We start from the raw sequence: 14802 nt of genomic DNA, 5'->3' as shown, positions 1-14802 counted from the left end.
AAAAAGAAGAGGTGGAACAGCATGCATAAAAGGGACAGACACAGAAAAGACTCTAGTGTGTGCATGTGTGTGTGTTGGGGGGCTATTGGATTGTGAGTAGGAAAAAAGGGAATGGGGGAGGTAAGAAGTTGGCCTGACATATCTAAAAGGTTTCTATTGGATAATAATGTGAGTTGAGTGTAGATGGGAATAGTGGGGACAGCTGTTTATGAGACCTTCCTCATTCCATTTGGAATTCTTGCGAGGTTTTTGGTGTCAGAGAGAAAGACGTATGGTAAAGGTAAGAATTTCTTTTCCTGATTATTTGTTTTGAAATCTGAGAACACAGCATGAAATGAATGAGTGGATCATGCTGCGAAGAGGCAACTAAATATAAACATTAAAGGGTATATAGTAAAATTAAAATATTAGCTAATCAACACAAACTCGCTGGTAGTAAACATGCAAATTAAAACAAGAGTATATAATTTTTTACTCTTCAATTTAGCAATAAATGAAAAAAAAAAGCCTAATATCGAGTGCTGGCAAAGAATGCCAGAGAGCATTCTGGTGCTGCTGGGAACTGAAAATTACCACAAATTCTTTGGAAAGTCATTTTACAATGTCTACTAAAATGAAAAAAAAATTACACTTTTTATTTGATTCAGCAATTCCATGTATAGATTATTACAAGGCACAAAATCTAGACACGGCCCTGGCTGGTTGGCTCAGTGATAGAGTGTCGGCCTGGCGTGCAGGAGTCCCGGGTTCAATTCCCAGCCAGGGCACACAGAAGAAGTGCCCATCTGCTTCTCCACCCCTCCCCCTCTCCTTCCTCTCTGTCTTTCTCTTCCCCTCCCGCAGCCAAAGCTCCATTGGAGCAGAGTTGGTCCGGGCGCTGATGATGGCTCTATGGCCTCTGCCTCAGGCATTAGAATGGTTCTGGTTGCAACTAAGCGATGCCCCAGAGGGGCAGAGCATCGCCCCCTGGTGGGCATGCTGGGTGGATCCTGGTCGGGCATATGCGGGAGTCTGTCTGACTGCTTCTCCGTTTCCAACTTCAGAAAAATACAACCCCCACCCCCAAAAAACAAACAAACAAACAAAAAAAACCTAGACACAATATGAATATACATTAAATGAAGGATGGTTGAATGAATTATGATCTTATTATACTTTGAAATAGCTTATATTCCTTAAAAAATAAGAATATGTATATGTTTTGATTAGAAAGTTATTTAAATATAGTGTTAAGTGAGGCTGCAAGTTTCAGCTTATTGTGTTTAGATAATATTATTTCATTAAAAACAATAAAAGCCTGTATTTGTTCATATAAGTTTTATAGCAGAAGAGAAGGATGTGGAAAAGCGTATTTCAAACTTTTAATGTTGATTGATCACATGGGTTGGGAAATGGGGGAAATATAATGTACTGCATTCTTTTTTATATATCTCTACTGTTTGTTACATCAAACATGTATTCTTTTATAAATTAAAAAAACTAATAAGATAACGTTTCTACACCTAAAAGAAACAAGATAAGAGAAAGCATCCAAATAGTATTATATAACTTAAAGATTCACTAAGAATTGTCTACAAGAAAATGCAGAGTTTCTCATTTCTACTGCTAGCACAGTAGCCCAGGTCCACACCACTCATGGCTTTACAATTTATGTTGCCCTTCTAGTCAGTCATTTAGTGTCTTCAGTTTACCTTCTTATATTCTCTAAGTGTCATGGGCACCATTATCTTCAATATATTTACTATGAATTTTTCCACAACACATTTAAGATGGTATTAAAATGTGAAAGAACAGTAAAAACTCATGAACTTTTCTGCATTTCATTTGAGTATACTCTTCTAGCGGATGGTTTCATGTATACACTTATTTTCAATTTCATGTTTAATCCAGTGACTCATAAATCTATGTCTCCAGCTCAGACTTCCTTTATTTTTTTCTTTCATTTTATTCAGTGAGAGGAGGGGAGGCAGAGAAAGGCTCCAGCCTGTGCCCACCTGGGATCCACCCGGCAAGCCCACTGAGGGGATGCTCTGCCCATCTGGGGCCCTTGCTCCTTTGCAAACATAACCATTTTTTTGTGGCTGAGGCAGAGGCCATGGAGCCATACTCAGCGCCCATGGCTAACTTGCTCTAATTGAACCCTGGCTGCAGGAGGGGAGAAGAGAGAAAGAGAGAGTCGTGAGAAGGAGAGGGGTAGAGAAACAAATGGTCACTTCTCTGGTGTGCTCTGCAGGGAATAGAGCCTGGGACATATGCACAGTGGGCCAACGCTCTACCATGAGGCCAGGGCCCACCTCTTTTCTTAGTTCCAAACCTGCATAACTAATGGCCTTGTGAACATCTTTATTTAGAATTCTTAACACACCTCAAACTCTCATAGCAAATCCAATCTCATGATCCATCTTTCCAAGCTCACCTCCTCTCCTTTTATTTTGTTTTTCAGTGAATGGAATCAAAATCCATCCAGTCCTATACGCCAGGGACATGAGGGTCTTATTAGTTACTGTTGTCTCCCATCTCCATCCCTCATATATGATCAGTCCCTTAGTTGTGTTCATTTTACCTCTGGACTATCTTTAATGACAGGCATTTTTTTTTTTTAGTAAGAGTATATATATTTTTTTATTTTAATTTAATTTAATTTAATTTTTTTTTGTGTGTGTGGCAGAGACAGAGAGAGTCAGAGAGAAGGCCAGATAGGGACGGACAGACAGATAGGAAGGGAGAGAGTTGAGAAACATCAATTCTTTGTTGTGGTTCCTTAGTTGCTCATTGATTGATTTCTCATATGTGCCTTGACTGGGGGGCTATAGCAGACCGAGTGACCCCTTGCCCGAGCCAGTGACCTTAGGTCCAAGCTGGTGAGCTTTGCTTAAACCCGATGAGCCCGCGCTCAAGCTAGCGACCTTGGGGTCTCGAACCTGGGTCCTCCGCATCCCAGTCTGATGCTCTATCCACTGCACTACCACCTGGTCAGGCTAATGACAGTCATTAATAAGAGTCATTTTCACTTCTCTCTTCTCCACTGCTCTCACTTTTGTCTAAGCTACTATTGGTTCACCTGATTTTTTGTAAGAGGAGGCTAATTACTTTCTGCATTCCATTATATTGTTCATCCTTTAATAAATAATTTTTATCTTTCTAAAAATTTACTTTTGATCATGTAGACCATTATTGGATCTTTCACTGTGCCTAAAAATTCCCTGCTCTGAGGATGCAGACAAATCTGTCTCCACTCTGCAGGTTCCCTCCTTTGTCCTCTAGGACCCAGTCCTGTGAGCTTCATAATTTCTTCAGAGACTTGTGCTTCTTTCCAGGCTTCTTAGTGTTTGACTCTTTGTGTGTGTGTGTGTGTGTGTGAGAGAGAGAGACAGAGACAGGGACAGAGACAGGGAGAGAGACAGATAAAAACAGACAGGAAGGGAGAGAGATGAGAAGCATCAATTCTTTGTTGTGACACCTCAGTTGTTCATTGATTGCTTTCTCATATGTGCCTTGACCAGGGAGCTACAGTTAGCTGAGCGAGTGACCCCTTGTTCAAGCCAGTGACCTTGGGCTCAAGACAGCGACCATGCAGTCATGTCTATGATCCCAAACTCAATCAAGAGACTCCACTCTCAAGCTGGTGAGCCCATGCTCAAGCTGGCAACCTTGGGATTTCGAACCTGGGTCCTCTGCATCCCAGTTCAGTGCTCTACCCATTGTGCCACCACCTGATCAGGTTTACTCTTTTTACTTTTCCTACCTAGCACATCCTTTAGGTTTTAGCTCCAAAGTTATTTCTTTTTGGATGCTTTTCCTTCCTTTTGAACTGGATTAGCATCCCCTTCGTAACTGTCACAAGTTTTCTAGTTATACACTTGTTGACTTCCTTATTAACATTTTTCTCTCTTAGTGGGCTGTAGGCCTCATAAAGAAAGAGCCCCTGTCTGTTTTGCTCACCAAAATCCAGCTCTGACAGAATGTCTGAGCATAGCAAATGAATTTCCATAGGCAGGTGCAAAAATGGAAATGTGCTTTAGTTTTTACTATAGAAAAACTAGAATATTAATTGCTCTGACCAACTTAAAGACTCTTAGCCTCCTGAAACTGTATTGTCCCCTACTTACCAAAAATGATTGATTGAGTTTTAACTCAGTAGCTCATGGAATAGAGAACTGTATACCAGGTCCTATATACTTGCTACAACTCCTATTGTAAATTTCATCCCTTTTCAGAGGTTATTAATTGCTAGAATTGTTATCCCAAAGCATACACAGAAAGTGTGTTTAGACTCTTCATCATCTAGTGAATTTTACATGAAATAACCTGTCACAGAAAATTAAAAAATTAAGTAGTTTAATTTACTATTGAAAGCTTTCATTTGTAAACTAGTGGACTACTAGTTAACAGTGTCAAATATAATTGAAATAGAATTTATCTTTCTGGTACAAGACATGACACAACCCAGAGACAAGCCCCAATTATATTCAACATTAAATTCTTGATTAATAAAATATAGAAAAAAATAATCAATCTGAGCAAATAGGATTCAATAACAACATATCACAATACTGTTTTGCAAAAATTTTTGCATAATTCTACTAACAACTTTTATATGTTCAAGTAAATTGTCAAGTTTAAAATTAGTGAACTGCATCAGAAGCAATTGATTAGTTTCTGTGCACATGAAATTGAATTATAGAGGAGTTTAGAAATAAATTCTGCAAGCTTATTACAATGCACTAAAGGTCAATGACAACTTTTATTCATTTTTCATCACTTATATTACTCTTTTTTTAAAACCAACTCACTGCCTTCCTTAAATTAATGATCACACAAGGCATTTAGTTTGCTCCTATAATTCAGTCATGTACAAGGTGGTACAGATGGCTTTTTCCGCATCAGTAGGTTAATATGACCATGTTATATTGCATTACGGATTTAGTTGTCGAACTGCAGTTCATCCGGAAAGAATACACAGTGAGAATGTTGCTTAATGCTAGCACTTTTGGGTATGAAATATAAAACACTAAACAAGTGTAGTCCTGGGAGAGTCTTAACACTGAAAAATACTCTTGTAAGTTAAGTCTTCATGTTTTGCTATATTTATATTCGGATTTGAATAACTTAAGTAGATACTTTTTAGCATATTGAACGAAAATGTTCAATAAATCTGAAATAAGAACAGTTTAATAAGGTTTTTTTACACATTTTAAAATAGTCTTCGGCCCTGGCCAGTTGGCTCAGCGGTAGAGCGTCGGCCTGGCATGCGGGGGACCCGGGTTCGATTCCCGGCCAGGGCACATAGGAGAGGCGCCCATTTGCTTCTCCACCCCTCCTCCTTCCTCTCTGTCTCTCTCTTCCCCTCCCGCAGCCAAGGCTCCATTGGAGCAAAGATGGCCCGGGCGCTGGGGATGGCTCCTTGGCCTCTGCCCCAGGCGCTAGAGTGGCTCTGGTTGTGGCAGAGTGATGTCCCAGAGGGGCAGAGCATCGCCCCCTGGTGGGCAGAGCGTCGCCCCTGGTGGGCGTTCCAGGTGGATCCCGGTCGGGCGCATGCGGGAGTCTGTCTGTCTCTCCCTGTTTCTAGCTTCAGAAAAATACAAAAAAAAATAGTCTTCAAAATAAATATAAATATTTTTAAGCTACTTACATAAACATAATTTGGTTTAAATATACCACTTTTATATATGAAGATATATAATTTCTAAAATACATGAACGTATTAGTAACTACAATGACAGTGTCTTTCTCTGGACATGTTGCTTTCTTTTTTTTAAGATTGTATTTATTGATTTTAAAAAGAGGAAAGAGAGAGAGAAGGGGGAAGGAGTGGGAAACATCAACTCATAGTAGCTTCATCTGTGCCTTGACCAGGCAAACCTGGGACTTTGAACCAGTGATCTCATCATTCTAGGTCAACACTTTATCCACTGCGTCACCAGAGGTCAGGCTGTACATGTCACTTGTGTGAATTTGCTGAATACAAATTAAGAAGATGCATCTTCATGTATCCTGTGTCATACTGAACTAAGAGCTTTATACTTCTCAACCAAGAAGGCACATTGCCATTCCACTGTCTCTTTCTTTGAAAAGCCTAAAATGATGACCTTAGCCAAATATGGAAATATGTAAAATACTTGGCCCACTGTCAAATAGGAAATCAGGGTAAAGTCAGAATAAAACTATAGTTTCTTTGATTTAATTTCAGTTTACCTAAGATTTGCTGTTTTCTTGGACCATTAATATCCACCTGAGAATCTAATGGGAATCATAACTTTTTCCTCTAAATAAATGTAAATAAATGCATACACATAATTTCCCCTATTATCTCAGAGGTTGAATAATAAATTACCTTCCCAAACCAAAACCTTTCTATTAACTTTCCTTAGGATCCCTTAGAATTAGTTGGTTCTTAATAATACTCCCAATTTTGACTTACGTTGCTAATCACAGTTCTCACAATTATAATGATCAAAACTACATTTCTACCCTCTCTCCTGAGGTATTGAGAGTTTAGGAAAGGTCTTAGAAAACTTTCTTAATTTGAAAACATCTCATTAATTTGAATTCTTATCTCTCTCTCTGTCTCTAGCTTTCCTTTTCTCATCTGAGAACTGGTTCTCAACTACCAGAGCCTGGAAGACAATTATTGTGCCAATTTGACTTCAAGGAATTTTTCTATCAGGAAAATACCTAGGAACATTAGAAACAATATTTCTTGCAGAAAAACAAGTCACTTTTGAAAAAATCTTCTGGAAAGTCCTAACTGAATTTCTTCACAACTACTAATTCCCAATCATTCCCTTGGTTCAATTTCTTATCATTTCTACAAATTCTTAGCACTTTGATTATTTAATAATTAAAACCCAGTTAAATATAAATTAGAACAATTGTACTCTTGCTTGTTTCTGCTTAGTTGAATTATGGACTCAAAAGTAGAGAGAAACAAGTTCAAGCAGTCATGTAAATTCGAGAATATAATGGGATAAGGAGAGAGCATGTATGTGCATATTGCGGGAAGTAGGGTGGGGGATTTTATAAAGGCCATGAATACAGATATTCCCCTTTACAAAAGATTAGGTGTGGTTGAGAGGTGTCTTTGTTTGAATCCTTGAAAACAGGCTGTGCAAAAATGTTTAATAGGTGTTCTCAGGAGACATAAGAAAGGGAGGAAGGCAGGATTGGTCAGAAAAAGATCAACTGTTATGCAAGCGCAGCTGACGCCCTTAGAGCTCCTGAGCTTGATAGCCCTTCAAAGTTATGCCAAATTGAAACCAGGGTATCTGAATTTTGTATCATCCCATCAGTTGTCACTGGCTACAGCCAGGCCCTGGGAAAGACCATAATAACCTTGGGTAAGGCAGTTCCTTGCCTCTGACAATTCCCAGTGAGGGGCAGAACCAGGTACCCTCAGCCCGTGATATTCTAGCAGCATGGTTCCCAGCCCTGAGGAAGGTCTCTGGCTGAGTGGCACAGTATACAGCACAGACGGGAAGGATAGCTAACTTTTGGTTGAAAATAATGATCTAAATTTAAGTCTACTCTCAGCTATTACACAGAATAAGATTTCTGAATTAATGTCAATGTACCTTTCTAAAATCAGGGTATTCAGGCCTGACCTGTGGTGGTGCAGTAGATAAAGCGTCGACCTGGAACACTGAGGTCACCGGTTCAAAACCCTGGGCTTGCCTAGTCAAGGCACATATGGGAGTTGATGCTTCCTGCTCCTCCTCCTGTTCTCTCTCTATCTCTCCCTCTCTCTCTCTCTCCCTCCCCTCTCTCTAATAAAAATGAATAAATACAATCTAAAAAAGTAAATAAATAAAATCAGAGTATTCAAAAGTACGACACTTAAATTGGAAGCCTTACAATCACTGTAGAAAAATTTTTTTTCTCCAGCCAAATATATAATTCTGATGTGCAGAGAAACATGACTTTAATTTCTGGTAGAGAAACATGACTTTAATTTCTGAGTCAGAGAGAGCCCTATTTCAAACTTTATGGAAGAAACAGGGAAGACAATTGACATATCTGCTTTTCTTTTTAGGGAGAAAATTTCTGTAGAAGTACTTGGCAAGGAGTCTCTTCTATTCCTAACTTCAGAAGGAGGTATACAAGGTCGTCATGGGCCACCAGAGCAGCAGAGCCTATTATCAAAGAAAGCAGCAGGTAGGAGTCAGACTGGGAAAAAATATCACTGCAGGTGAACTCAGTACTGACCTAGCTAATCTCATTAGTGGGTGACAAATGAAGCAGTGTAGCCAGAATGGTCCTGGTATTAGTGGCAACACAAAATCACCAGGGAGCACACTGACCAAGTAAACCTGAAGCCAAACCTAGGACTCTTTAAAGGAGCAGATATGGTGATAGTGGCCTTGAAAGACTAAGGTTCATGGTACATTTCTTAGGGCCAGAGATAGTGGAGAAAAAGCAAGATCCTACAGTAAGGCGGCACTTATAGGACTGAAGTGAAATCTTGAAGCTATGTAAGTCTTGACCCTACAGTGCACAGAATCCCTGTGCAGAATCTGCAGCATGTGTGAGAGCAATCACAGAAGCTGCTACAGCAGAGGACCCCTGAGACAGGTTCACAGATGTCTGAGAGGCACAGCTGACAACCAGGCCAGGTCAACCTAGAGTAAAGAAGCAGAAAATTCAGGCTGGGGAGAAGGGCAATAAGGCAGAAACAGGACAGGGTGGTGGACTGACTGCTCTCAGTCACCCCAGACTGTAACCCCTCAGTGAGGAGGGATTGGAAATGAAAGCAAACACATTAGTGTTACACATACGTAATTAGGTTTCTATGTGATAACTTTTTATTTATTTATTTTTTATTCTTATTTTTTATTCAGTGAGAAGAAAGGGGGAGGCAGAGACAGATTTCTGCATGGGCCCGACTGGGATTCACCCATCAAGCCCATTAGGGGAAAATGCTCTGCCCATTTGGGTATTGCTTTGTTGCTCAGAAACTGAGCTCTTCTCAGCACTTGAGGCAGAGGCCATGGAGCCATCCTCAGTGCCTGTGGCCAACTCACTCCAATCGAGCCATTGCTATAGGAGAGGAAGGGAGAGAGAGAGAAGCAAGGAGGGAGGGGTAGAGAAACAGATGGTCGCTTCTCCTGTGTGCTTTGACCAGAAATCAAACCCAGGCCATCCACATGCCAGGCTGATGCTCTACCACTGAGCTAGCTGACCAGGGCCTATGTGATAACTTCTTAATAAGTCAATGTATGACTTATCAAAACTGTTTTATTTTTCTTCAGGTGATACCTTCCTTTTTGAAATGCCAAGTTAATCCATTCAGAATAACAACATGTTTATCTAGACCAGCGGTTCTCAACCTGTGGGTCACGACCCCGGCGGGGGTCGAACGACCAAAACACAGGGGTCACTTAAAGCCATACATATGTATTTCCGATGGCTTTAGGCGACCCCTGTGTTTTGACCGTTCAACCCCCGCCGGGGTCGCGACCCACAGGTTGAGAACCGCTGATCTAGACTGACCCAGGATGACCTGGTCTCTCTAAAGAATATTTGAAATACAAATGTTATGAACACCAGTTATCCAAATATTGTATGACTAGGAATTTAACTGATTTGGGAGTTGCTAAGTAACAAAAGCTTCTGAGTGACATATACATGGGGACTGTGGCATGGATATGGTGATTTAAGCAATCATTAACATTCATTGTTAATACAGGGAGAATACATACTTTTTTTCTCAAGTGCTAGCAATTTTCTTGATCTTAGAAATATAATTTTGGCCAAATCCTAGGGGAAAATACGATATAAAATTGATTGAGAAGAAAGATGGTGACGGAGTAGGCAGATGTTCCAACTGCCACCTCCCAGGAACAAATTGGATTACAACTTAATTAAGGTGACCAACATTTTTGCAATGAAAAGGAGGACAAAAATAAGTTGAGGAAAACAATATTGTAAATAAAGGAACGTTTTATTCATTGCAACAGTAATACACTATAATATGATAAATGCATAATAAAAGCATTTGTAATATTTTATATTGTAATTCTGCTTACATGCCTATTAATTTTTAATAATAATTGTAAAAATTTTTCCATTGAGTGAATATTTTTTGTTAATGTATCATCTTGTAACAATATATTGGAGCTATCTGAACAAGAAATATCCTTCATATTGAATTTTATGGCAAGTACTGCAGCTAGAATATCAACATTCAATCTCGATTTCTCACTTGTCCAAAAATCATTGAAAAAACTCTTTCAACTGCTGCATTAGTTCCAGGGTAGCACAATGTAAATTGAATAAAAATAAATAAATTTTCACATGAATTATGTTCACTTTTGAAATGGCTGAATATTTCTACCCATCCTTCATCAATTTTGATATGTTCATTTTCCCATTGTATTAATTTTTCAGAATTTTGAAATTATTAATTTCATAATGAATTAATAAAACATGAATTGTGCTTACCTGTCTATGATTGAATATTCACTGAGAAAGAAACAATCGTGAGTCTACAATGTCATATGTGCCATGTTATGTTTCAGTAAGAAGTACACAAAGCCATTTGCGTGCTCGGTGTATCGCACGCTCTCTCAAATTCTCCAATGTGGAGTGCATGCATCTCATAATTGCGTCTCGCCGCACTGTACTGATCCTTGATGAATCGTCATGTCAAATACAAATATGTCACATTATATGCAATGAATCGACTTTGCATCAATTGAATATGGACATTTACAGATTAGTCTTCCAATATCAAAAAGGAGGACATGTAGGAGGACACTTTTTGAGGGAGGATGGAACTTACATAAAGATTGTCCTCCCTAAAGGAGGATGATTGGCCACCTTAACTTAAGAAAAATCATCTTGAAAAACCAACTTTGGACTAAACTAAGAGGACTCTATAGCCAAAGATCACCGAAGAAGACACACTGAGACTGGTAGAAAGGGAGACGTGGAAAGGGCTGCACCACTCCCAGGAGCGAGTGGTGGCCCGGAGGGAGTCTAATGGCAGTGTGGGTCACCCTGAGAGATGTGGGTCCTCAGCCCCAGGCCTGGAGATCCAGCCAGGCCTAGAAGTTGTGCCCAGACAACAATGAGCTGTGAAAAGAGCCGGGTTTCTATCCGCGAGAAAGAGACACACCTCTTGGACACAGACTCTGTTTTAAAGGGACCTCGCAGAAAACCTTGTTCACAGCCACTTACCCAGGGCTCTGGCAGGGAAGAGCTGAGAGGACTGGAGTTACAGGAGGAGAGTGTAAAGTTAAAGGTCCAGGGAGAGACACTGTGGGGGAAGGCCACTGGAACCGCTGTGCTGAATCATTCTCCAGTATTGGAATCACCGCCATCTTTCTTGGGTGGAGCAATCCCCTCTGAGTGCCATCAGCCTGGAGAGAAGCAGCTGCTCTGCCCTTGGGAGTCTCTCCTACCCCAGGGATGGTGACAGGTCGTTCTGAGAGGCCAGGAAGCAAGGGGTGTATCAGTGACTCAGTTTCCTAGTGTTGAGACAAAAGCTTCCCCCCAAACTCTCCCCAGTCTATGACTGGTGCTTACACCTCACAGAAGACTCAGCTAAACTGTCTGGAGATGGGGCAGACCACACCTCTGGGTCTAAGAGGCCACACCCACCGGACTCCTGGGGTCACACTCTACTAAGGTCTGTGAAAAAAGTCTGGACAGACTGACACCTGGGGCCAAGGGGCGGAGCCACACCCACCACCCTTCCTAATTCCTGAATTGCCATGGGCTCTAGACTCTAGCAGAGTTTTTTTCATCAGCTGAGCTCAACAAGCAGCCAGCAGACAGGCTGAAGAAGGCAGGACTCAGGAAAACTTGGCCATTTGAGAGGACTTTCTCCCAGGCCCAGAGTGGGTAAAAGTCAGTGTAGGTATGCAGCTAGTATTTCCATGTACACCTGGGCCCAGCAGAGGCATCCATAAACTCTGAACTGCTTGTAGCTCCAAGAAGTTTGCTGAAGGCCTGTCACATGCAGTGTCCCCACTGGTCTGCACTGGGTTCCTGCTTGGGAGGCCCAGGGCTGGCACATCCAGGGGCCAGCTGCAGAAAGCATGGGTTCAAGACCTAACAACCCTTGCTAGAGTGGTATCTTAAGGAAAAGCTCCTCACATTGGGCCCATCTGAGGTGAGTTCCACTCTGTGTGATCAGCACCAGCACAGCAGCTCATGTGCATTGGATAGGGTGAACCTTCACAGTCAGCCAGCCTGGGTGCTGGGTATTCTGTTCTGCTAGGCTAGATTCCACTGCCCTAAACCATGAAGCGTGCAACCTGTAGAAGAGTTGGTTGGGTGAGGCCAATCTGAGTCCACAATATAGTCTTACTACAGAAGATTTGGTGGGAAGATCAGGCAGCTGTAAGAAGAGGAGGAGGAGCTAAAAAGTGTAGACATATCTTACAGAGCTTGGGATTTTTACAGAACTGTTTTCATCTCTAAGCAGGAGAAAGCTGATCCTGATACAAAGACTGCCCCTTTTCACAGTACCCAGACACAGAAAACGCAGACACAAACAGCAAAAGTGCAGTAGCTGTAGTCTGGTAGCCCACAGCGGGTAACAAACAACAGCTGATGCCAACCCAACAAGAACTAGATCCAACACAACTGGTAGTGGGTGGCAGACATCATCAACCCTAGACTCAACTACCTACACAAGCAGCACACCCAACAGTGGAGTCTAGTAGGCACCAGACACTGTGGTGAATAAATATGTCCAATAGGACAGACATTGTACAGTGTGTAATACATATAATTAAGGTTGACCCTTAGAGCCAGCCAGCCTGAAGGGATAAACATACCCTCAAAAAGACCAACTGCATCTAATACTCACACGCAACAAGAGGGAAAATAGTACCCTCAAGAAGCATTTCTAGAACAAGAAAAACAAGTGGCCTGGAGGACAGTACCACTAAGCCCATCTTCTTCATAAAGACCACACAAAAATTTCAAAGTCAGAAAGCACTACTTAATACACAGACAAAAAGGGGAGACAGAGAAATGTGACCCAAATGAATCAACAAGAGAAATCCTCAGAAAAAGAACTGAATGAGAAGGAACAAACCAAAATACCAGATGTAGAGTCTAAAACAATGATTTTAGGATGCTCAAGAATCTTAGAGCAACAATGGATGATGAGCACCTAAGTAAAGAGATAGCAAGCATCAAAAATGACATTGAAATCATAAAAAAGAACCAGTCAGAAATGACAAATACAATAACAGAAATGAAGATTGCACTAGAAGGAATTAATAGCAGGCTGGATGAAGCAAAGGATTTAATCAGTGATTTAGAGGACAAGATAAACGAAAGCACAGAAGTAGAGCAGCAAAAAGAAAAGAGGCTCAAAAAGTCTGAGGAAACTCTAAGAGAGCTCTGTGACAACATGAAGAGAAACAATATCTGCATCATAGGCCTTCCTGAAAGAGAAGAGAACAAACAAGGAATAAAGAATCTGTTTGGGCCTGACCTGTGGTGGTGCAGTGGATAAAGTGTCGACCTGGAAATGCTGAGGTCGCCAGTTCAAAACCCTGGGCTTGCCTGGTCAAGGCACATATGGGAGTTGATGCTTCCAGCTCCTCCCCCTTCTCTCTCTCCTCTCTAAAAGTGAATAAATAAATAAAATAAAAATAAAAATAAAAAACTGTTTGAAGAAATCATAGCTGAAAATTTCCCTAAATTGATGAAGACAAATGTGACACAAGTTCAAGAAGCACAGAAAATCCCATTAATGTGGAACCCAAGGAGACTTACACCAAGACACATCATGCTTAAAGTGCCAAAGTTAAGAGACAAAGAATACTAAAAGCTGCAAGAGAAAAGCAGCTAATTACCTATAGAAGATCCCCAATAAGGATGACATCTGACTTCTCAACAGAAACACTTGGCAAGAAATATTCAAAGTGATGCAAAAAAAGAACCTACAACCAAGCCTTTTTTATCCAGCAAGGCTATCATTTAAAATTGAAGAAGAAATAAAAACTTCCCAGACAACAAATAAGCAAACAAACAAAAACTCACGGAATTTAATACAACCAAACCAGTACTGCAAGAAATGTTAAGGAGCCTGCTGTAAAAAGAGCAAAAAAAAAAAAAAAATTGAGAAAAAGAGGATTGTAGATTTAAAAAATGAAATAACTATAAACAACTGCATATCAATAATAACCTTAAATGTAAATAAATTAAATGCTCCAATCAAAAGACATAAGGTATCTGCATGGATAAGAAAACAGGATCCATAAATATGTGGTCTACAAAAGACCCACTTCAAAACAAAAGATACACATAGACTGAAAGTAAAGGGATGGAAAAAAGTATTTCATGCAAATGGAAATGAAAGAAAAACTGGGATAGCAATATCAATAGCTGACAAAATAAACTTTAAAACAAAGGCTATAAGAAGAGATAATGAAGGTTACTACATAATGATAAAGGGAGCAATCCAACAGGAGGATATAAGCATTGTAAATATCTATGCGCCTAATATAAGAGCACCTAAATATATAAAGCAGATTTTGATGGATATAAAGGGCAACATCAAAAGCAATAATATAATACTAGGGAATTTTAATACCCCACTAACATCAATGGATAGATCCTCCAGACAAAAAATTAACAAAGAAACAGGGGCCTTAAATTACACACTAGATCTACTGGATTTAAGAGATATCTTTAGAACCTTTCACTCCAAAGCAACAGAATATACATTCTTTTCAAGTGCTCATGGTACATTCTCTAGGTTAGACTACATGTTAGGACACAAAAAGAGTGTCAATAAATTTAAGAAGATTAAAATCATATCAAGCATCTCCTCTGATCAGA

General features: G+C 40.3%; 1 protein-coding gene across 1 annotated transcript in view; it reads right to left on the bottom strand.

Annotated features, from left to right (window-relative positions):
* The window catches only part of KCNH7 (potassium voltage-gated channel subfamily H member 7), a 616229-nt gene that overhangs the window by 204263 nt on the left and 397164 nt on the right, over nucleotides 1–14802 (bottom strand). The gene's annotated exons all lie outside the window — the stretch shown is intronic.

The sequence above is a fragment of the Saccopteryx bilineata genome, chromosome 5, assembly GCF_036850765.1.
Source record: "Saccopteryx bilineata isolate mSacBil1 chromosome 5, mSacBil1_pri_phased_curated, whole genome shotgun sequence".
NCBI classification, from domain to species: Eukaryota; Metazoa; Chordata; class Mammalia; order Chiroptera; family Emballonuridae; genus Saccopteryx; species Saccopteryx bilineata.
Note: the sequence above shows the minus strand (reverse complement) of the source record. Positions and strands in the feature narration are given on the sequence as shown.